The sequence below is a fragment of the Lithobates pipiens genome, unplaced genomic scaffold (genome assembly GCF_037356315.1).
Source record: "Lithobates pipiens isolate NorthernLeopardFrog02 unplaced genomic scaffold, aLitPip1_a1.2 Scaffold_8, whole genome shotgun sequence".
NCBI lineage: Eukaryota > Metazoa > Chordata > Amphibia > Anura > Ranidae > Lithobates > Lithobates pipiens.
The window spans coordinates 298174639-298196528 of NW_027507903.1; the positions used below are offsets into that span (position 1 = coordinate 298174639).

A 21890-nucleotide genomic window follows, 5' to 3' on the forward strand; every position below is an offset into this window, starting at 1 on the left:
CCTTGCCAATTCTTTTAACGCCTTGTTAAATCAACAATCCCTTGGTCGTGATTCTTTGACGGCCATCATAGCTATGATCCCCAAACCCAACACCGACCACACAATATGTTCCAACTATAGGCCCATTTCCCTTTTAAATGTAGATGTAAAAATTCTAGCTAAAATCCTTGCTCTGCGACTAAACCCAATAATAGGCCGTATGATCCACAAAGACCAGGTAGGCTTCATTCCTAGACGTCAAGCCAGCGACAACATACGTCGAATTATTCTTTTACAGCACATAGCCAAGACCCGCAAAATCCCCATGCATCTCCTATCGCTCGATATTAAGAAAGCCTTCGACACAGTCTCCTGGCCCTATCTTCACTATATTTTAGGACGTTGGGGCTTTGGCCCCAATTTTCTATCTTGGATTAAATCACTGTACACACATCCACAAGCCTTTATAAAATACTCAGGTTTTAGCTCAGATCACTTTCCTATCGGTAGGGGGACGAGGCAAGGTTGCCCCTTATCCCCTTTATTATTTGCCCTAGTAATCGAACCCCTTGCCGCCCTCATTAGATCGAACCCCAACATCCATGGTCTTGATATAGCCTCCACATCCCATAAACTGTGTCTCTTTGCCGATGACGCCTTACTATTCATCACCTCCCCGCACATCTCCCTGCCCAATTTACTTCAGCTCCTCTCCCAATTTGCCAAGATATCAGGTTTGGAAGTTAATCAAGCGAAATCCAAGGCCCTAAACATATCTCTTCCCACGGCTGACCTCCATCTTATACAGGCGAACTTCCCTTTCCAATGGTCCACCGCCTCAATCCCTTACTTAGGAATTAAATTAACCAGTGACCCCACCCAATTGTTCCATTCTAACTACACCCCAATGCTGAAATACCTGTCCTCCCTACTCACTACTTGGCTGCCTCTCCACGTGTCCTGGCTTGGTCGCATAGCAGCGGTAAAAATGTCCCTATTGCCTAAGTTGCTTTACTTGTACAGGGTCCTCCCGGTCACCGTCCCGACCTACTTCCACAGAGTGATTCAGAGCAGGGTTTATAAATATATATGGGGTTCTAAAATCCCACGCATTTCCCGAACTACCCTGCTCCGTAGCAAACTCAATGGGGGTCTAGGAGTCCCTAACTTTCATCAATACTACCATGCTGCCCAACTTGCTCAACTCACTCTCTATCACGCTAGGACTGAAATCCCCTTGTGGGTCGTCCTTGAGGCTATAGATGCCCATCCAGTTTCTATTTCTAATCTCCTGTGGCTCCCTGCTCATACTCGGGGTCCTTTATCTAACCCTCTGACCCAACACTCCCTCAAGATCTGGGATAAGCTGAATAAACCGTTTCAATTAACCTCCCCACACTCACCTTTGCTTTCCTTATTTGGCCAACCGCTCTTTTACCCCGCCTTCGCCCAACCTATCTCTTTCCAGACGTGGTCTCGAGCTGGTTTGGAACGTATTCGCGATTTCTTCTCCAATGGCACTCTCAAACCCTTCTCAGTCCTTCAATCACAGTTGCGCATCCCCCCACGTGAACACTTTCGCTATATTCAAATCACCCATTTTATTCGTACCCTCCTAGGCTCTCGCAGAGCTTCGAATAGGTTATCTGTGTTTGAGGATATATGTGACTCTGATCCACACGCCCCAGGTATCATCTCCACTCTTTACGCTCATCTTACATCCCTTCCGTCATCCCTTCCTTCGTATGCTTCGGCCTGGTCTACAGACTTATCCCTCAATTTGGATGCAGGCGATTGGGCGGAGATATGGGCAACCACTAAAATATCATCACAGAATGTGATCGCGCTGGAGGCCAGCTATAAGGTACTAATGAGATGGTACCTTGTACCGTCCAGGATCGCTAGATATACCCCAGCCCACTCTCCGAACTGTTTTCGTGGTTGTGATTCTAGGGGTACACACCTCCACACATGGTGGACGTGTCCAGTAGTAGCACACTTTTGGGTACTCATATTTCAAATGGCCTCTCTCCTGTTCAACACCACCTTCATTCCTGACCCGGCCATTGCCCTGCTTAACCTCCCTCCCCCCAATTTGTCTAGGGCGCAATTGCGTCTTCTCACTCAACTTACCACAGCTGCCAAACAGACCATAGCGAAGGCCTGGAGGACGCCACTGTTACATATTGCGGAAGTTAAATGTAGGATAACCCAAGCCATGATCCATAGTAAAATTGAAGCTACAATCTTGGACAAAATTCCCCAACACCTTAAAATTTGGCGCCCCTGGGCAGATCATTACCTCCCCCACGATTTTGATAAACACCTCTTGGAACCTTGATCCTGTGATATTCGGCCTTGTTAAGATTTAGGTCCCCTTTTTTTTTTTTTTTTTCTTTTTTTTTTTTTTAGGATCAGGAGTTTGTGATATTCTCAGCTTCCTAAGTACCCGTGGACCACCTGGCCGGAACCAACTCTCCTTTTCCTTTCACCCACCTTCTTTCGTTACCCTCTCCTTCACTCCACTCTCCCCATTCTCTCTCTGCACTTTTTCCCCCTTTTTCCTTATCTCTTTTCTATCTCTTACTCCTCTTGTCTTATCCCTTAAACTCCGTTGATGATGTAGTTTTTTTATCCCTTTACTTCTCCGTTACTGTTGCCCAGCTTGCTCGGGCAGAGCCTCTCTTCTCTTTGGCTGGTCTAACAATTTCTGAACATGCAATCTGGTGTCAAGACCATGCTCGTTGTTTTGTTATACCTTTTTATTTCTCTTGTTATACGATTCTAATGTATGCCAATATCCGAATCACTCTGTAAACACTAATGCACATTTTCTCTATTCTCCTTTATCTTCCTCTGTAATAGCTCTGCTACCACTGTTAGTTCCTTGCAAACGATTGTAACAGTACCAACACTGTCTGTATCTTTTTAGCTTGTTGTCAATAAAATTATTTGAACAGAAAAAAAAAAAAAAAAAAAAAAAAAAAGCTATACTCTGGAAGCCGTTCCTCAAGAAATGGAAGGGAGAGGGTAAAGGACTAGTTGCCAGACGTGCCTGTTGCCTCCCTGCAGCTGATCTTCTCCCCATTACTGACTTACCATGTCTTGTTTTATACTGTGTCTCTGTGTGGAGGTGGCCACCTCATTAGAGGCAGGGCTTTGCTTCCTCATGTCTGAAAGCCGCCAGCAAGGAGAAGAGTGAGCACCACAGTAGTGACAGCCCCATATTTCACTCCAATTCCCCTGAGACTAGAAGTCAGGGTTTTCAATGCCTTAGATCTCACACTACAAACACACAGCTACTGTATGCGGCTGCTGCCACAGAAGTGCTTGGGCACACTTGCATACCAGAAAGTACCAAGCTATTTTTAGGAGGAATTTCAAGCCAAAGATACATTTTTCAGGGTACTGCTTAGGAACAATTCACATGTGTAAATGTTTCCTACGCTATAGCAAATGTTGACTTTTTGAGTTCCGTTCCACTTTGAAGGCTCTATTGCTTTGCATTGCGTTGTATGAGGCACGATCCAAGCACTGACTTTCAGAAAGTCAATAACTGATCTCATATTTCAAAATGGTTCCACTGGGGGTTGAACCCAGGACCTTCTGCGTGTAAAGCAGACGTGATAACCGCTACACTATGGAACCTGTAAGAAGTTGACCAAATTGTCATTTTTCAGAAAGGGAAGGGTTAAACACCAAAGAATCCTTGCATCCTATAATTCAACCTGAGATCCTTTGGCATTTCTTTGGTTTTAGGACACTTTCAAGGGTGTAGCAAGACTGATGTTTCTGGCCACTCTTTACATAAGGGCCATGACCTGGTACCAGCCCTTAGCAAAGAGCTCCAGGGTCACTACGGTTCCCGTATAAAAGCTATACTCTGGAAGCCGTTCCTCAAGAAATGGAAGGGAGAGGGTAAAGGACTAGTTGCCAGACGTGCCTGTTGCCTCCCTGCAGCTGATCTTCTCCCCATTACTGACTTACCATGTCTTGTTTTATACTGTGTCTCTGTGTGGAGGTGGCCACCTCATTAGAGGCAGGGCTTTGCTTCCTCATGTCTGAAACCTGCCAGCAAGGAGAAGAGTGAGCACCACAGTAGTGACAGCCCCATATTTCACTCCAATTCCCCTGAGACTAGAAGTCAGAGTTTTCAATGCCTTAGATCTCACACTACAAACACACAGCTACTGTATGCGGCTGCTGCCACAGAAGTGCTTGGGCACACTTGCATACCAGAAAGTACCAAGCTATTTTGAGCAGGAATTTCAGGCCAAAGATACATTTTTCAGGGTACTGCTTAGGAACAATTCACATGTGTAAATGTTTCCTACGCTATAGCAAATGTTGACTTTTTGATTTCCGTTCCACTTTGAAGGCTCTATTGCTTTGCATTGCGTTGTATGAGGCACGATCCAAGCACTGACTTTCAGAAAGTCAATAACTGATCTCATATTTCAAAATGGTTCCACTGGGGGTTGAACCCAGGACCTTCTGCGTGTAAAGCAGACGTGATAACCGCTAGACTATGGAACCTGTAAGAAGTTGAACAAATTGTCATTTTTCAGAAAGGGAAGGGTTAAACACCAAAGAATCCTTGCATCCTATAATTCAACCTGAGATCCTTTGGCATTTCTTTGGTTTTAGGACACTTTCAAGGGTGTAGCAAGACTGATGTTTCTGGCCACTCTTTGCATAAGGGCCATGACCTGGTACCAGCCCTTAGCAAAGAGCTCCAGGGTCACTACGGTTCCCGTATAAAAGCTATACTCTGGAAGCCGTTCCTCAAGAAATGGAAGGGAGAGGGTAAAGGACTAGTTGCCAGACGTGCCTGTTGCCTCCCTGCAGCTGATCTTCTCCCCATTACTGACTTACCATGTCTTGTTTTATACTGTGTCTCTGTGTGGAGGTGGCCACCTCATTAGAGGCAGGGCTTTGCTTCCTCATGTCTGAAAGCCGCCAGCAAGGAGAAGAGTGAGCACCACAGTAGTAACAGTCCCATATTTCACTCCAATTCCCCTGAGACTAGAAGTCAGAGTTTTCAATGCCTTAGATCTCACACTACAAACACACAGCTACTGTATGCGGCTGCTGCCACAGAAGTGCTTGGGCACACTTGCATACCAGAAAGTACCAAGCTATTTTGAGCAGGAATTTCAGGCCAAAGATACATTTTTCAGGGTACTGCTTAGGAACAATTCACATGTGTAAATGTTTCCTACGCTATAGCAAATGTTGACTTTTTGAGTTCCGTTCCACTTTGAAGGCTCTATTGCTTTGCATTGCGTTGTATGAGGCACGATCCAAGCACTGACTTTCAGAAAGTCAATAACTGATCTCATATTTCAAAATGGTTCCACTGGGGGTTGAACCCAGGACCTTCTGCATGTAAAGCAGACATGATAACCGCTACACTATGGAACCTCTAAGAAGTTGACCTAATTGTCATTTTTCAGAAAGGGAAGGGTTAAACACCAAAGAATCCTTGCATCCTATAATTCAACCTGAGATCCTTTGGCATTTCTTTGGTTTAAGGACACTTTCAAGGGTGTAGCAAGACTGATGTTTCTGGCCACTCTTTGCATAAGGGCCATGATCTGGCACCAGCCCTTAGCAAAGAGCTCCAGGGTCACTACGGTTCCCGTATAAAAGCTATACTCTGGAAGCCGTTCCTCAAGAAATGGAAGGGAGAGGGTAAAGGACTAGTTGCCAGACGTGCCTGTTGCCTCCCTGCAGCTGATCTTCTCCCCATTACTGACTTACCATGTCTTGTTTTATACTGTGTCTCTGTGTGGAGGTGGCCATCTCATTAGAGGCAGGGCTTTGCTTCCTCATGTCTGAAAGCCGCCAGCAAGGAGAAGAGTGAGCACCACAGTAGTGACAGCCCCATATTTCACTCCAATTCCCCTGAGACTAGAAGTCAGAGTTTTCAATGCCTTAGATCTCACACTACCAACACACAGCTACTGTATGCGGCTGCTGCCACAGAAGTGCTTGGGCACACTTGCATACCAGAAAGTACCAAGCTATTTTGAGCAGGAATTTCAGACCAAAGATACATTTTTCAGGGTACTGCTTAGGAACAATTCACATGTGTAAATGTTTCCTACGCTATAGCAAATGTTGACTTTTTGAGTTCCGTTCCACTTTGAAGGCTCTATTGCTTTGCATTGCGTTGTATGAGGCACGATCCAAGCACTGACTTTCAGAAAGTCAATAACTGATCTCATATTTCAAAATGGTTGCACTGGGGGTTGAACCCAGGACCTTCTGCGTGTAAAGCAGACGTGATAACCGCTACACTATGGAACCTGTAAGAAGTTCACCAAATTGTCATTTTTCAGAAAGGGAAGGGTTAAACACCAAAGAATCCTTGCATCCTATAATTCAACCTGATATCCTTTGGCATTTCTTTGGTTTTAGGACACTTTCAAGGGTGTAGCAAGACTGATGTTTCTGGCCACTCTTTGCATAAGGGCCATGACCTGGTACCAGCCCTTAGCAAAGAGCTCCAGGGTCACTAAGGTTCCCGTATAAAAGCTATACTCTGGAAGCCGTTCCTCAAGAAATGGAAGGGAGAGGGTAAAGGACTAGTTGCCAGACGTGCCTGTTGCCTCCCTGCAGCTGATCTTCTCCCCATTACTGACTTACCATGTCTTGTTTTATACTGTGTCTCTGTGTGGAGGTGGCCACCTCATTAGAGGCAGGGCTTTGCTTCCTCATGTCTGAAAGCCGCCAGCAAGGAGAAGAGTGAGCACCACAGTAGTGACAGCCCCATATTTCACTCCAATTCCCCTGAGACTAGAAGTCAGAGTTTTCAATGCCTTAGATCTCACACTACCAACACACAGCTACTGTATGCGGCTGCTGCCACAGAAGTGCTTGGGCACACTTGCATACCAGAAAGTACCAAGCTATTTTGAGCAGGAATTTCAGGCCAAAGATACATTTTTCAGGGTACTGCTTAGGAACAATTCACATGTGTAAATGTTTCCTACGCTATAGCAAATGTTGACTTTTTGAGTTCCGTTCCACTTTGAAGGCTCTATTGCATTGCATTGCGTTGTATGAGGCACGATCCAAGCACTGACTTTCAGAAAGTCAATAACTGATCTCATATTTCAAAATGGTTCCACTGGGGGTTGAACCCAGGACCTTCTGCGTGTAAAGCAGACGTGATAACCGCTACACTATGGAACCTCTAAGAAGTTGTCCTAATTGTCATTTTTCAGAAAGGGAAGGGTTAAACACCAAAGAATCCTTGCATCCTATAATTCAACCTGAGATCCTTTGGCATTTCTTTGGTTTTAGGACACTTTCAAGGGTGTAGCAAGACTGATGTTTCTGGCCACTCTTTGCATAAGGGCCATGATCTGGCACCAGCCCTTAGCAAAGAGCTCCAGGGTCACTACGGTTCCCGTATAAAAGCTATACTCTGGAAGCCGTTCCTCAAGAAATGGAAGGGAGAGGGTAAAGGACTAGTTGCCAGACGTGCCTGTTGCCTCCCTGCAGCTGATCTTCTCCCCATTACTGACTTACCATGTCTTGTTTTATACTGTGTCTCTGTGTGGAGGTGGCCACCTCATTAGAGGCAGGGCTTTGCTTCCTCATGTCTGAAACCTGCCAGCAAGGAGAAGAGTGAGCACCACAGTAGTGACAGCCCCATATTTCACTCCAATTCCCCTGAGACTAGAAGTCAGAGTTTTCAATGCCTTAGATCTCACACTACAAACACACAGCTACTGTATGCGGCTGCTGCCACAGAAGTGCTTGGGCACACTTGCATACCAGAAAGTACCAAGCTATTTTGAGCAGGAATTTCAGGCCAAAGATACATTTTTCAGGGTACTGCTTAGGAACAATTCACATGTGTAAATGTTTCCTACGCTATAGCAAATGTTGACTTTTTGAGTTCCGTTCCACTTTGAAGGCTCTATTGCTTTGCATTGCGTTGTATGAGGCACGATCCAAGCACTGACTTTCAGAAAGTCAATAACTGATCTCATATTTCAAAATGGTTCCACTGGGGGTTGAACCCAGGACCTTCTGCGTGTAAAGCAGACGTGATAACCGCTAGACTATGGAACCTGTAAGAAGTTGAACAAATTGTCATTTTTCAGAAAGGGAAGGGTTAAACACCAAAGAATCCTTGCATCCTATAATTCAACCTGAGATCCTTTGGCATTTCTTTGGTTTTAGGACACTTTCAAGGGTGTAGCAAGACTGATGTTTCTGGCCACTCTTTGCATAAGGGCCATGACCTGGTACCAGCCCTTAGCAAAGAGCTCCAGGGTCACTACGGTTCCCGTATAAAAGCTATACTCTGGAAGCCGTTCCTCAAGAAATGGAAGGGAGAGGGTAAAGGACTAGTTGCCAGACGTGCCTGTTGCCTCCCTGCAGCTGATCTTCTCCCCATTACTGACTTACCATGTCTTGTTTTATACTGTGTCTCTGTGTGGAGGTGGCCACCTCATTAGAGGCAGGGCTTTGCTTCCTCATGTCTGAAAGCCGCCAGCAAGGAGAAGAGTGAGCACCACAGTAGTAACAGTCCCATATTTCACTCCAATTCCCCTGAGACTAGAAGTCAGAGTTTTCAATGCCTTAGATCTCACACCACAAACACACAGCTACTGTATGTGGCTGCTGCCACAGAAGTGCTTGGGCACACTTGCATACCAGAAAGTACCAAGCTATTTTGAGGAGGAATTTCAGGCCAAAGATACATTTTTCAGGGTACTGCTTAGGAACAATTCACATGTGTAAATGTTTCCTACGCTATAGCAAATGTTGACTTTTTGAGTTCCGTTCCACTTTGAAGGCTCTATTGCTTTGCATTGCGTTGTATGAGGCACGATCCAAGCACTGACTTTCAGAAAGTTAATAACTGATCTCATATTTCAAAATGGTTCCACTGGGGGTTGAACCCAGGACCTTCTGCATGTAAAGCAGACGTGATAACCGCTACACTATGGAACCTCTAAGAAGTTGTCCTAATTGTCATTTTTCAGAAAGGGAAGGGTTAAACACCAAAGAATCCTTGCATCCTATAATTCAACCTGAGATCCTTTGGCATTTCTTTGGTTTTAGGACACTTTCAAGGGTGTAGCAAGACTGATGTTTCTGGCCACTCTTTGCATAAGGGCCATGACCTGGCACCAGCCCTTAGCAAAGAGCTCCAGGGTCACTACGGTTCCCGTATAAAAGCTATACTCTGGAAGCCGTTCCTCAAGAAATGGAAGGGAGAGGGTAAAGGACTAGTTGCCAGACGTGCCTGTTGCCTCCCTGCAGCTGATCTTCTCCCCATTACTGACTTACCATGTCTTGTTTTATACTGTGTCTCTGTGTGGAGGTGGCCACCTCATTAGAGGCAGGGCTTTGCTTCCTCATGTCTGAAACCTGCCAGCAAGGAGAAGAGTGAGCACCACAGTAGTGACAGCCCCATATTTCACTCCAATTCCCCTGAGACTAGAAGTCAGAGTTTTCAATGCCTTAGATCTCACACTACAAACACACAGCTACTGTATGCGGCTGCTGCCACAGAAGTGCTTGGGCACACTTGCATACCAGAAAGTACCAAGCTATTTTGAGCAGGAATTTCAGGCCAAAGATACATTTTTCAGGGTACTGCTTAGGAACAATTCACATGTGTAAATGTTTCCTACGCTATAGCAAATGTTGACTTTTTGATTTCCGTTCCACTTTGAAGGCTCTATTGCTTTGCATTGCGTTGTATGAGGCACGATCCAAGCACTGACTTTCAGAAAGTCAATAACTGATCTCATATTTCAAAATGGTTCCACTGGGGGTTGAACCCAGGACCTTCTGCGTGTAAAGCAGACGTGATAACCGCTAGACTATGGAACCTGTAAGAAGTTGAACAAATTGTCATTTTTCAGAAAGGGAAGGGTTAAACACCAAAGAATCCTTGCATCCTATAATTCAACCTGAGATCCTTTGGCATTTCTTTGGTTTTAGGACACTTTCAAGGGTGTAGCAAGACTGATGTTTCTGGCCACTCTTTGCATAAGGGCCATGACCTGGTACCAGCCCTTAGCAAAGAGCTCCAGGGTCACTACGGTTCCCGTATAAAAGCTATACTCTGGAAGCCGTTCCTCAAGAAATGGAAGGGAGAGGGTAAAGGACTAGTTGCCAGACGTGCCTGTTGCCTCCCTGCAGCTGATCTTCTCCCCATTACTGACTTACCATGTCTTGTTTTATACTGTGTCTCTGTGTGGAGGTGGCCACCTCATTAGAGGCAGGGCTTTGCTTCCTCATGTCTGAAAGCCGCCAGCAAGGAGAAGAGTGAGCACCACAGTAGTAACAGTCCCATATTTCACTCCAATTCCCCTGAGACTAGAAGTCAGAGTTATCAATGCCTTAGATCTCACACTACAAACACACAGCTACTGTATGCGGCTGCTGCCACAGAAGTGCTTGGGCACACTTGCATACCAGAAAGTACCAAGCTATTTTGAGCAGGAATTTCAGGCCAAAGATACATTTTTCAGGGTACTGCTTAGGAACAATTCACATGTGTAAATGTTTCCTACGCTATAGCAAATGTTGACTTTTTGAGTTCCGTTCCACTTTGAAGGCTCTATTGCTTTGCATTGCGTTGTATGAGGCACGATCCAAGCACTGACTTTCAGAAAGTCAATAACTGATCTCATATTTCAAAATGGTTCCACTGGGGGTTGAACCCAGGACCTTCTGCATGTAAAGCAGACATGATAACCGCTACACTATGGAACCTCTAAGAAGTTGACCTAATTGTCATTTTTCAGAAAGGGAAGGGTTAAACACCAAAGAATCCTTGCATCCTATAATTCAACCTGAGATCCTTTGGCATTTCTTTGGTTTAAGGACACTTTCAAGGGTGTAGCAAGACTGATGTTTCTGGCCACTCTTTGCATAAGGGCCATGATCTGGCACCAGCCCTTAGCAAAGAGCTCCAGGGTCACTACGGTTCCCGTATAAAAGCTATACTCTGGAAGCCGTTCCTCAAGAAATGGAAGGGAGAGGGTAAAGGACTAGTTGCCAGACGTGCCTGTTGCCTCCCTGCAGCTGATCTTCTCCCCATTACTGACTTACCATGTCTTGTTTTATACTGTGTCTCTGTGTGGAGGTGGCCACCTCATTAGAGGCAGGGCTTTGCTTCCTCATGTCTGAAAGCCGCCAGCAAGGAGAAGAGTGAGCACCACAGTAGTGACAGCCCCATATTTCACTCCAATTCCCCTGAGACTAGAAGTCAGAGTTTTCAATGCCTTAGATCTCACACTACCAACACACAGCTACTGTATGCGGCTGCTGCCACAGAAGTGCTTGGGCACACTTGCATACCAGAAAGTACCAAGCTATTTTGAGCAGGAATTTCAGGCCAAAGATACATTTTTCAGGGTACTGCTTAGGAACAATTCACATGTGTAAATGTTTCCTACGCTATAGCAAATGTTGACTTTTTGAGTTCCGTTCCACTTTGAAGGCTCTATTGCTTTGCATTGCGTTGTATGAGGCACGATCCAAGCACTGACTTTCAGAAAGTCAATAACTGATCTCATATTTCAAAATGGTTCCACTGGGGGTTGAACCCAGGACCTTCTGCGTGTAAAGCAGACGTGATAACCGCTACACTATGGAACCTGTAAGAAGTTCACCAAATTGTCATTTTTCAGAAAGGGAAGGGTTAAACACCAAAGAATCCTTGCATCCTATAATTCAACCTGAGATCCTTTGGCATTTCTTTGGTTTTAGGACACTTTCAAGGGTGTAGCAAGACTGATGTTTCTGGCCACTCTTTGCATAAGGGCCATGACCTGGTACCAGCCCTTAGCAAAGAGCTCCAGGGTCACTAAGGTTCCCGTATAAAAGCTATACTCTGGAAGCCGTTCCTCAAGAAATGGAAGGGAGAGGGTAAAGGACTAGTTGCCAGACGTGCCTGTTGCCTCCCTGCAGCTGATCTTCTCCCCATTACTGACTTACCATGTCTTGTTTTATACTGTGTCTCTGTGTGGAGGTGGCCATCTCATTAGAGGCAGGGCTTTGCTTCCTCATGTCTGAAAGCCGCCAGCAAGGAGAAGAGTGAGCACCACAGTAGTGACAGCCCCATATTTCACTCCAATTCCCCTGAGACTAGAAGTCAGAGTTTTCAATGCCTTAGATCTCACACTACCAACACACAGCTACTGTATGCGGCTGCTGCCACAGAAGTGCTTGGGCACACTTGCATACCAGAAAGTACCAAGCTATTTTGAGCAGGAATTTCAGGCCAAAGATACATTTTTCAGGGTACTGCTTAGGAACAATTCACATGTGTAAATGTTTCCTACGCTATAGCAAATGTTGACTTTTTGAGTTCCGTTCCACTTTGAAGGCTCTATTGCTTTGCATTGCGTTGTATGAGGCACGATCCAAGCACTGACTTTCAGAAAGTCAATAACTGATCTCATATTTCAAAATGGTTCCACTGGGGGTTGAACCCAGGACCTTCTGCGTGTAAAGCAGACGTGATAACCGCTACACTATGGAACCTGTAAGAAGTTCACCAAATTGTCATTTTTCAGAAAGGGAAGGGTTAAACACCAAAGAATCCTTGCATCCTATAATTCAACCTGAGATCCTTTGGCATTTCTTTGGTTTTAGGACACTTTCAAGGGTGTAGCAAGACTGATGTTTCTGGCCACTCTTTGCATAAGGGCCATGACCTGGTACCAGCCCTTAGCAAAGAGCTCCAGGGTCACTAAGGTTCCCGTATAAAAGCTATACTCTGGAAGCCGTTCCTCAAGAAATGGAAGGGAGAGGGTAAAGGACTAGTTGCCAGACGTGCCTGTTGCCTCCCTGCAGCTGATCTTCTCCCCATTACTGACTTACCATGTCTTGTTTTATACTGTGTCTCTGTGTGGAGGTGGCCACCTCATTAGAGGCAGGGCTTTGCTTCCTCATGTCTGAAAGCCGCCAGCAAGGAGAAGAGTGAGCACCACAGTAGTGACAGCCCCATATTTCACTCCAATTCCCCTGAGACTAGAAGTCAGAGTTTTCAATGCCTTAGATCTCACACTACCAACACACAGCTACTGTATGCGGCTGCTGCCACAGAAGTGCTTGGGCACACTTGCATACCAGAAAGTACCAAGCTATTTTGAGCAGGAATTTCAGGCCAAAGATACATTTTTCAGGGTACTGCTTAGGAACAATTCACATGTGTAAATGTTTCCTACGCTATAGCAAATGTTGACTTTTTGAGTTCCGTTCCACTTTGAAGGCTCTATTGCATTGCATTGCGTTGTATGAGGCACGATCCAAGCACTGACTTTCAGAAAGTCAATAACTGATCTCATATTTCAAAATGGTTCCACTGGGGGTTGAACCCAGGACCTTCTGCGTGTAAAGCAGACGTGATAACCGCTACACTATGGAACCTCTAAGAAGTTGACCTAATTGTCATTTTTCAGAAAGGGAAGGGTTAAACACCAAAGAATCCTTGCATCCTATAATTCAACCTGAGATCCTTTGGCATTTCTTTGGTTTTAGGACACTTTCAAGGGTGTAGCAAGACTGATGTTTCTGGCCACTCTTTGCATAAGGGCCATGATCTGGCACCAGCCCTTAGCAAAGAGCTCCAGGGTCACTACGGTTCCCGTATAAAAGCTATACTCTGGAAGCCGTTCCTCAAGAAATGGAAGGGAGAGGGTAAAGGACTAGTTGCCAGACGTGCCTGTTGCCTCCCTGCAGCTGATCTTCTCCCCATTACTGACTTACCATGTCTTGTTTTATACTGTGTCTCTGTGTGGAGGTGGCCATCTCATTAGAGGCAGGGCTTTGCTTCCTCATGTCTGAAAGCCGCCAGCAAGGAGAAGAGTGAGCACCACAGTAGAGACAGCCCCATATTTCACTCCAATTCCCCTGAGACTAGAAGTCAGAGTTTTCAATGCCTTAGATCTCACACTACCAACACACAGCTACTGTATGCGGCTGCTGCCACAGAAGTGCTTGGGCACACTTGCATACCAGAAAGTACCAAGCTATTTTGAGCAGGAATTTCAGGCCAAAGATACATTTTTCAGGGTACTGCTTAGGAACAATTCACATGTGTAAATGTTTCCTACGCTATAGCAAATGTTGACTTTTTGAGTTCCGTTCCACTTTGAAGGCTCTATTGCTTTGCATTGCGTTGTATGAGGCACGATCCAAGCACTGACTTTCAGAAAGTCAATAACTGATCTCATATTTCAAAATGGTTCCACTGGGGGTTGAACCCAGGACCTTCTGCGTGTAAAGCAGACGTGATAACCGCTACACTATGGAACCTGTAAGAAGTTCACCAAATTGTCATTTTTCAGAAAGGGAAGGGTTAAACACCAAAGAATCCTTGCATCCTATAATTCAACCTGAGATCCTTTGGCATTTCTTTGGTTTTAGGACACTTTCAAGGGTGTAGCAAGACTGATGTTTCTGGCCACTCTTTGCATAAGGGCCATGACCTGGTACCAGCCCTTAGCAAAGAGCTCCAGGGTCACTAAGGTTCCCGTATAAAAGCTATACTCTGGAAGCCGTTCCTCAAGAAATGGAAGGGAGAGGGTAAAGGACTAGTTGCCAGACGTGCCTGTTGCCTCCCTGCAGCTGATCTTCTCCCCATTACTGACTTACCATGTCTTGTTTTATACTGTGTCTCTGTGTGGAGGTGGCCACCTCATTAGAGGCAGGGCTTTGCTTCCTCATGTCTGAAAGCCGCCAGCAAGGAGAAGAGTGAGCACCACAGTAGTGACAGCCCCATATTTCACTCCAATTCCCCTGAGACTAGAAGTCAGAGTTTTCAATGCCTTAGATCTCACACTACCAACACACAGCTACTGTATGCGGCTGCTGCCACAGAAGTGCTTGGGCACACTTGCATACCAGAAAGTACCAAGCTATTTTGAGCAGGAATTTCAGGCCAAAGATACATTTTTCAGGGTACTGCTTAGGAACAATTCACATGTGTAAATGTTTCCTACGCTATAGCAAATGTTGACTTTTTGAGTTCCGTTCCACTTTGAAGGCTCTATTGCATTGCATTGCGTTGTATGAGGCACGATCCAAGCACTGACTTTCAGAAAGTCAATAACTGATCTCATATTTCAAAATGGTTCCACTGGGGGTTGAACCCAGGACCTTCTGCGTGTAAAGCAGACGTGATAACCGCTACACTATGGAACCTCTAAGAAGTTGACCTAATTGTCATTTTTCAGAAAGGGAAGGGTTAAACACCAAAGAATCCTTGCATCCTATAATTCAACCTGAGATCCTTTGGCATTTCTTTGGTTTTAGGACACTTTCAAGGGTGTAGCAAGACTGATGTTTCTGGCCACTCTTTGCATAAGGGCCATGACCTGGCACCAGCCCTTAGCAAAGAGCTCCAGGGTCACTACGGTTCCCGTATAAAAGCTTTACTCTGGAAGCCGTTCCTCAAGAAATGGAAGGGAGAGGGTAAAGGACTAGTTGCCAGACGTGCCTGTTGCCTCCCTGCAGCTGATCTTCTCCCCATTACTGACTTACCATGTCTTGTTTTATACTGTGTCTCTGTGTGGAGGTGGCCACCTCATTAGAGGCAGGGCTTTGCTTCCTCATGTCTGAAACCTGCCAGCAAGGAGAAGAGTGAGCACCACAGTAGTGACAGCCCCATATTTCACTCCAATTGCCCTGAGACTAGAAGTCAGAGTTTTCAATGCCTTAGATCTCACACTACAAACACACAGCTACTGTATGCGGCTGCTGCCACAGAAGTGCTTGGGCACACTTGCATACCAGAAAGTACCAAGCTATTTTGAGCAGGAATTTCAGGCCAAAGATACATTTTTCAGGGTACTGCTTAGGAACAATTCACATGTGTAAATGTTTCCTACGCTATAGCAAATGTTGACTTTTTGATTTCCGTTCCACTTTGAAGGCTCTATTGCTTTGCATTGCGTTGTATGAGGCACGATCCAAGCACTGACTTTCAGAAAGTCAATAACTGATCTCATATTTCAAAATGGTTCCACTGGGGGTTGAACCCAGGACCTTCTGCGTGTAAAGCAGACGTGATAACCGCTAGACTATGGAACCTGTAAGAAGTTGAACAAATTGTCATTTTTCAGAAAGGGAAGGGTTAAACACCAAAGAATCCTTGCATCCTATAATTCAACCTGAGATCCTTTGGCATTTCTTTGGTTTTAGGACACTTTCAAGGGTGTAGCAAGACTGATGTTTCTGGCCACTCTTTGCATAAGGGCCATGACCTGGTACCAGCCCTTAGCAAAGAGCTCCAGGGTCACTACGGTTCCCGTATAAAAGCTATACTCTGGAAGCCGTTCCTCAAGAAATGGAAGGGAGAGGGTAAAGGACTAGTTGCCAGACGTGCCTGTTGCCTCCCTGCAGCTGATCTTCTCCCCATTACTGACTTACCATGTCTTGTTTTATACTGTGTCTCTGTGTGGAGGTGGCCACCTCATTAGAGGCAGGGCTTTGCTTCCTCATGTCTGAAAGCCGCCAGCAAGGAGAAGAGTGAGCACCACAGTAGTAACAGTCCCATATTTCACTCCAATTCCCCTGAGACTAGAAGTCAGAGTTTTCAATGCCTTAGATCTCACACTACAAACACACAGCTACTGTATGCGGCTGCTGCCACAGAAGTGCTTGGGCACACTTGCATACCAGAAAGTACCAAGCTATTTTGAGCAGGAATTTCAGGCCAAAGATACATTTTTCAGGGTACTGCTTAGGAACAATTCACATGTGTAAATGTTTCCTACGCTATAGCAAATGTTGACTTTTTGAGTTCCGTTCCACTTTGAAGGCTCTATTGCTTTGCATTGCGTTGTATGAGGCACGATCCAAGCACTGACTTTCAGAAAGTCAATAACTGATCTCATATTTCAAAATGGTTCCACTGGGGGTTGAACCCAGGACCTTCTGCATGTAAAGCAGACATGATAACCGCTACACTATGGAACCTCTAAGAAGTTGACCTAATTGTCATTTTTCAGAAAGGGAAGGGTTAAACACCAAAGAATCCTTGCATCCTATAATTCAACCTGAGATCCTTTGGCATTTCTTTGGTTTAAGGACACTTTCAAGGGTGTAGCAAGACTGATGTTTCTGGCCACTCTTTGCATAAGGGCCATGATCTGGCACCAGCCCTTAGCAAAGAGCTCCAGGGTCACTACGGTTCCCGTATAAAAGCTATACTCTGGAAGCCGTTCCTCAAGAAATGGAAGGGAGAGGGTAAAGGACTAGTTGCCAGACGTGCCTGTTGCCTCCCTGCAGCTGATCTTCTCCCCATTACTGACTTACCATGTCTTGTTTTATACTGTGTCTCTGTGTGGAGGTGGCCACCTCATTAGAGGCAGGGCTTTGCTTCCTCATGTCTGAAAGCCGCCAGCAAGGAGAAGAGTGAGCACCACAGTAGTGACAGCCCCATATTTCACTCCAATTCCCCTGAGACTAGAAGTCAGAGTTTTCAATGCCTTAGATCTCACACTACCAACACACAGCTACTGTATGCGGCTGCTGCCACAGAAGTGCTTGGGCACACTTGCATACCAGAAAGTACCAAGCTATTTTGAGCAGGAATTTCAGGCCAAAGATACATTTTTCAGGGTACTGCTTAGGAACAATTCACATGTGTAAATGTTTCCTACGCTATAGCAAATGTTGACTTTTTGAGTTCCGTTCCACTTTGAAGGCTCTATTGCTTTGCATTGCGTTGTATGAGGCACGATCCAAGCACTGACTTTCAGAAAGTCAATAACTGATCTCATATTTCAAAATGGTTCCACTGGGGGTTGAACCCAGGACCTTCTGCGTGTAAAGCAGACGTGATAACCGCTACACTATGGAACCTGTAAGAAGTTCACCAAATTGTCATTTTTCAGAAAGGGAAGGGTTAAACACCAAAGAATCCTTGCATCCTATAATTCAACCTGAGATCCTTTGGCATTTCTTTGGTTTTAGGACACTTTCAAGGGTGTAGCAAGACTGATGTTTCTGGCCACTCTTTGCATAAGGGCCATGACCTGGTACCAGCCCTTAGCAAAGAGCTCCAGGGTCACTAAGGTTCCCGTATAAAAGCTATACTCTGGAAGCCGTTCCTCAAGAAATGGAAGGGAGAGGGTAAAGGACTAGTTGCCAGACGTGCCTGTTGCCTCCCTGCAGCTGATCTTCTCCCCATTACTGACTTACCATGTCTTGTTTTATACTGTGTCTCTGTGTGGAGGTGGCCATCTCATTAGAGGCAGGGCTTTGCTTCCTCATGTCTGAAAGCCGCCAGCAAGGAGAAGAGTGAGCACCACAGTAGTGACAGCCCCATATTTCACTCCAATTCCCCTGAGACTAGAAGTCAGAGTTTTCAATGCCTTAGATCTCACACTACCAACACACAGCTACTGTATGCGGCTGCTGCCACAGAAGTGCTTGGGCACACTTGCATACCAGAAAGTACCAAGCTATTTTGAGCAGGAATTTCAGGCCAAAGATACATTTTTCAGGGTACTGCTTAGGAACAATTCACATGTGTAAATGTTTCCTACGCTATAGCAAATGTTGACTTTTTGAGTTCCGTTCCACTTTGAAGGCTCTATTGCTTTGCATTGCGTTGTATGAGGCACGATCCAAGCACTGACTTTCAGAAAGTCAATAACTGATCTCATATTTCTAAATGGTTCCACTGGGGGTTGAACCCAGGACCTTCTGCGTGTAAAGCAGACGTGATAACCGCTACACTATGGAACCTGTAAGAAGTTCACCAAATTGTCATTTTTCAGAAAGGGAAGGGTTAAACACCAAAGAATCCTTGCATCCTATAATTCAACCTGAGATCCTTTGGCATTTCTTTGGTTTTAGGACACTTTCAAGGGTGTAGCAAGACTGATGTTTCTGGCCACTCTTTGCATAAGGGCCATGACCTGGTACCAGCCCTTAGCAAAGAGCTCCAGGGTCACTAAGGTTCCCGTATAAAAGCTATACTCTGGAAGCCGTTCCTCAAGAAATGGAAGGGAGAGGGTAAAGGACTAGTTGCCAGACGTGCCTGTTGCCTCCCTGCAGCTGATCTTCTCCCCATTACTGACTTACCATGTCTTGTTTTATACTGTGTCTCTGTGTGGAGGTGGCCACCTCATTAGAGGCAGGGCTTTGCTTCCTCATGTCTGAAAGCCGCCAGCAAGGAGAAGAGTGAGCACCACAGTAGTGACAGCCCCATATTTCACTCCAATTCCCCTGAGACTAGAAGTCAGAGTTTTCAATGCCTTAGATCTCACACTACCAACACACAGCTACTGTATGCGGCTGCTGCCACAGAAGTGCTTGGGCACACTTGCATACCAGAAAGTACCAAGCTATTTTGAGCAGGAATTTCAGGCCAAAGATACATTTTTCAGGGTACTGCTTAGGAACAATTCACATGTGTAAATGTTTCCTACGCTATAGCAAATGTTGACTTTTTGAGTTCCGTTCCACTTTGAAGGCTCTATTGCATTGCATTGCGTTGTATGAGGCACGATCCAAGCACTGACTTTCAGAAAGTCAATAACTGATCTCATATTTCAAAATGGTTCCACTGGGGGTTGAACCCAGGACCTTCTGCGTGTAAAGCAGACGTGATAACCGCTACACTATGGAACCTCTAAGAAGTTGACCTAATTGTCATTTTTCAGAAAGGGAAGGGTTAAACACCAAAGAATCCTTGCATCCTATAATTCAACCTGAGATCCTTTGGCATTTCTTTGGTTTTAGGACACTTTCAAGGGTGTAGCAAAACTGATGTTTCTGGCCACTCTTTGCATAAGGGCCATGATCTGGCACCAGCCCTTAGCAAAGAGCTCCAGGGTCACTACGGTTCCCGTATAAAAGCTATACTCTGGAAGCCGTTCCTCAAGAAATGGAAGGGAGAGGGTAAAGGACTAGTTGCCAGACGTGCCTGTTGCCTCCCTGCAGCTGATCTTCTCCCCATTACTGACTTACCATGTCTTGTTTTATACTGTGTCTCTGTGTGGAGGTGGCCATCTCATTAGAGGCAGGGCTTTGCTTCCTCATGTCTGAAAGCCGCCAGCAAGGAGAAGAGTGAGCACCACAGTAGTGACAGCCCCATATTTCACTCCAATTCCCCTGAGACTAGAAGTCAGAGTTTTCAATGCCTTAGATCTCACACTACCAACACACAGCTACTGTATGCGGCTGCTGCCACAGAAGTGCTTGGGCACACTTGCATACCAGAAAGTACCAAGCTATTTTGAGCAGGAATTTCAGGCCAAAGATACATTTTTCAGGGTACTGCTTAGGAACAATTCACATGTGTAAATGTTTCCTACGCTATAGCAAATGTTGACTTTTTGAGTTCCGTTCCACTTTGAAGGCTCTATTGCTTTGCATTGCGTTGTATGAGGCACGATCCAAGCACTGACTTTCAGAAAGTCAATAACTGATCTCATATTTCAAAATGGTTCCACTGGGGGTTGAACCCAGGACCTTCTGCGTGTAAAGCAGACGTGATAACCGCTACACTATGGAACCTGTAAGAAGTTCACCAAATTGTCATTTTTCAGAAAGGGAAGGGTTAAACACCAAAGAATCCTTGCATCCTATAATTCAACCTGAGATCCTTTGGCATTTCTTTGGTTTTAGGACACTTTCAAGGGTGTAGCAAGACTGATGTTTCTGGCCACTCTTTGCATAAGGGCCATGACCTGGTACCAGCCCTTAGCAAAGAGCTCCAGGGTCACTAAGGTTCCCGTATAAAAGCTATACTCTGGAAGCCGTTCCTCAAGAAATGGAAGGGAGAGGGTAAAGGACTAGTTGCCAGACGTGCCTGTTGCCTCCCTGCAGCTGATCTTCTCCCCATTACTGACTTACCATGTCTTGTTTTATACTGTGTCTCTGTGTGGAGGTGGCCACCTCATTAGAGGCAGGGCTTTGCTTCCTCATGTCTGAAAGCCGCCAGCAAGGAGAAGAGTGAGCACCACAGTAGTGACAGCCCCATATTTCACTCCAATTCCCCTGAGACTAGAAGTCAGAGTTTTCAATGCCTTAGATCTCACACTACCAACACACAGCTACTGTATGCGGCTGCTGCCACAGAAGTGCTTGGGCACACTTGCATACCAGAAAGTACCAAGCTATTTTGAGCAGGAATTTCAGGCCAAAGATACATTTTTCAGGGTACTGCTTAGGAACAATTCACATGTGTAAATGTTTCCTACGCTATAGCAAATGTTGACTTTTTGAGTTCCGTTCCACTTTGAAGGCTCTATTGCATTGCATTGCGTTGTATGAGGCACGATCCAAGCACTGACTTTCAGAAAGTCAATAACTGATCTCATATTTCAAAATGGTTCCACTGGGGGTTGAACCCAGGACCTTCTGCGTGTAAAGCAGACGTGATAACCGCTACACTATGGAACCTCTAAGAAGTTGACCTAATTGTCATTTTTCAGAAAGGGAAGGGTTAAACACCAAAGAATCCTTGCATCCTATAATTCAACCTGAGATCCTTTGGCATTTCTTTGGTTTTAGGACACTTTCAAGGGTGTAGCAAGACTGATGTTTCTGGCCACTCTTTGCATAAGGGCCATGACCTGGCACCAGCCCTTAGCAAAGAGCTCCAGGGTCACTACGGTTCCCGTATAAAAGCTTTACTCTGGAAGCCGTTCCTCAAGAAATGGAAGGGAGAGGGTAAAGGACTAGTTGCCAGACGTGCCTGTTGCCTCCCTGCAGCTGATCTTCTCCCCATTACTGACTTACCATGTCTTGTTTTATACTGTGTCTCTGTGTGGAGGTGGCCACCTCATTAGAGGCAGGGCTTTGCTTCCTCATGTCTGAAACCTGCCAGCAAGGAGAAGAGTGAGCACCACAGTAGTGACAGCCCCATATTTCACTCCAATTCCCCTGAGACTAGAAGTCAGAGT

The 21890-nt window shown here is 45.5% G+C and overlaps 21 non-coding genes across 21 annotated transcripts; all 21 read right to left on the reverse strand.

Annotated features, from left to right (window-relative positions):
• Positions 1-3554: 3554 nt before the first annotated feature.
• Positions 3555-3627, reverse strand: TRNAV-UAC (transfer RNA valine (anticodon UAC)). The gene has a single exon. It is a non-coding gene; the product is annotated as a tRNA-Val (tRNA).
• Positions 3628-4442: 815 nt separating this feature from the next.
• TRNAV-UAC (transfer RNA valine (anticodon UAC)) lies at positions 4443-4515 on the reverse strand. Its single transcript has one exon. It is a non-coding gene; the product is annotated as a tRNA-Val (tRNA).
• Positions 4516-5330: 815 nt separating this feature from the next.
• On the reverse strand, positions 5331-5403 carry TRNAV-UAC (transfer RNA valine (anticodon UAC)). Its single transcript has one exon. It is a non-coding gene; the product is annotated as a tRNA-Val (tRNA).
• An 815-nt stretch (positions 5404-6218) lies between these two features.
• TRNAV-UAC (transfer RNA valine (anticodon UAC)) lies at positions 6219-6291 on the reverse strand. The gene has a single exon. It is a non-coding gene; the product is annotated as a tRNA-Val (tRNA).
• Positions 6292-7106: 815 nt separating this feature from the next.
• TRNAV-UAC (transfer RNA valine (anticodon UAC)) lies at positions 7107-7179 on the reverse strand. Its single transcript has one exon. It is a non-coding gene; the product is annotated as a tRNA-Val (tRNA).
• An 815-nt stretch (positions 7180-7994) lies between these two features.
• On the reverse strand, positions 7995-8067 carry TRNAV-UAC (transfer RNA valine (anticodon UAC)). Its single transcript has one exon. It is a non-coding gene; the product is annotated as a tRNA-Val (tRNA).
• Positions 8068-8882: 815 nt separating this feature from the next.
• TRNAV-UAC (transfer RNA valine (anticodon UAC)) lies at positions 8883-8955 on the reverse strand. The gene has a single exon. It is a non-coding gene; the product is annotated as a tRNA-Val (tRNA).
• Positions 8956-9770: 815 nt separating this feature from the next.
• TRNAV-UAC (transfer RNA valine (anticodon UAC)) lies at positions 9771-9843 on the reverse strand. The gene has a single exon. It is a non-coding gene; the product is annotated as a tRNA-Val (tRNA).
• Positions 9844-10658: 815 nt separating this feature from the next.
• Positions 10659-10731, reverse strand: TRNAV-UAC (transfer RNA valine (anticodon UAC)). Its single transcript has one exon. It is a non-coding gene; the product is annotated as a tRNA-Val (tRNA).
• An 815-nt stretch (positions 10732-11546) lies between these two features.
• TRNAV-UAC (transfer RNA valine (anticodon UAC)) lies at positions 11547-11619 on the reverse strand. The gene has a single exon. It is a non-coding gene; the product is annotated as a tRNA-Val (tRNA).
• An 815-nt stretch (positions 11620-12434) lies between these two features.
• Positions 12435-12507, reverse strand: TRNAV-UAC (transfer RNA valine (anticodon UAC)). The gene has a single exon. It is a non-coding gene; the product is annotated as a tRNA-Val (tRNA).
• An 815-nt stretch (positions 12508-13322) lies between these two features.
• Positions 13323-13395, reverse strand: TRNAV-UAC (transfer RNA valine (anticodon UAC)). The gene has a single exon. It is a non-coding gene; the product is annotated as a tRNA-Val (tRNA).
• Positions 13396-14210: 815 nt separating this feature from the next.
• On the reverse strand, positions 14211-14283 carry TRNAV-UAC (transfer RNA valine (anticodon UAC)). Its single transcript has one exon. It is a non-coding gene; the product is annotated as a tRNA-Val (tRNA).
• Positions 14284-15098: 815 nt separating this feature from the next.
• Positions 15099-15171, reverse strand: TRNAV-UAC (transfer RNA valine (anticodon UAC)). The gene has a single exon. It is a non-coding gene; the product is annotated as a tRNA-Val (tRNA).
• An 815-nt stretch (positions 15172-15986) lies between these two features.
• TRNAV-UAC (transfer RNA valine (anticodon UAC)) lies at positions 15987-16059 on the reverse strand. Its single transcript has one exon. It is a non-coding gene; the product is annotated as a tRNA-Val (tRNA).
• An 815-nt stretch (positions 16060-16874) lies between these two features.
• On the reverse strand, positions 16875-16947 carry TRNAV-UAC (transfer RNA valine (anticodon UAC)). The gene has a single exon. It is a non-coding gene; the product is annotated as a tRNA-Val (tRNA).
• Positions 16948-17762: 815 nt separating this feature from the next.
• Positions 17763-17835, reverse strand: TRNAV-UAC (transfer RNA valine (anticodon UAC)). The gene has a single exon. It is a non-coding gene; the product is annotated as a tRNA-Val (tRNA).
• An 815-nt stretch (positions 17836-18650) lies between these two features.
• On the reverse strand, positions 18651-18723 carry TRNAV-UAC (transfer RNA valine (anticodon UAC)). The gene has a single exon. It is a non-coding gene; the product is annotated as a tRNA-Val (tRNA).
• Positions 18724-19538: 815 nt separating this feature from the next.
• Positions 19539-19611, reverse strand: TRNAV-UAC (transfer RNA valine (anticodon UAC)). Its single transcript has one exon. It is a non-coding gene; the product is annotated as a tRNA-Val (tRNA).
• Positions 19612-20426: 815 nt separating this feature from the next.
• On the reverse strand, positions 20427-20499 carry TRNAV-UAC (transfer RNA valine (anticodon UAC)). Its single transcript has one exon. It is a non-coding gene; the product is annotated as a tRNA-Val (tRNA).
• Positions 20500-21314: 815 nt separating this feature from the next.
• TRNAV-UAC (transfer RNA valine (anticodon UAC)) lies at positions 21315-21387 on the reverse strand. The gene has a single exon. It is a non-coding gene; the product is annotated as a tRNA-Val (tRNA).
• Positions 21388-21890: the final 503 nt, after the last annotated feature.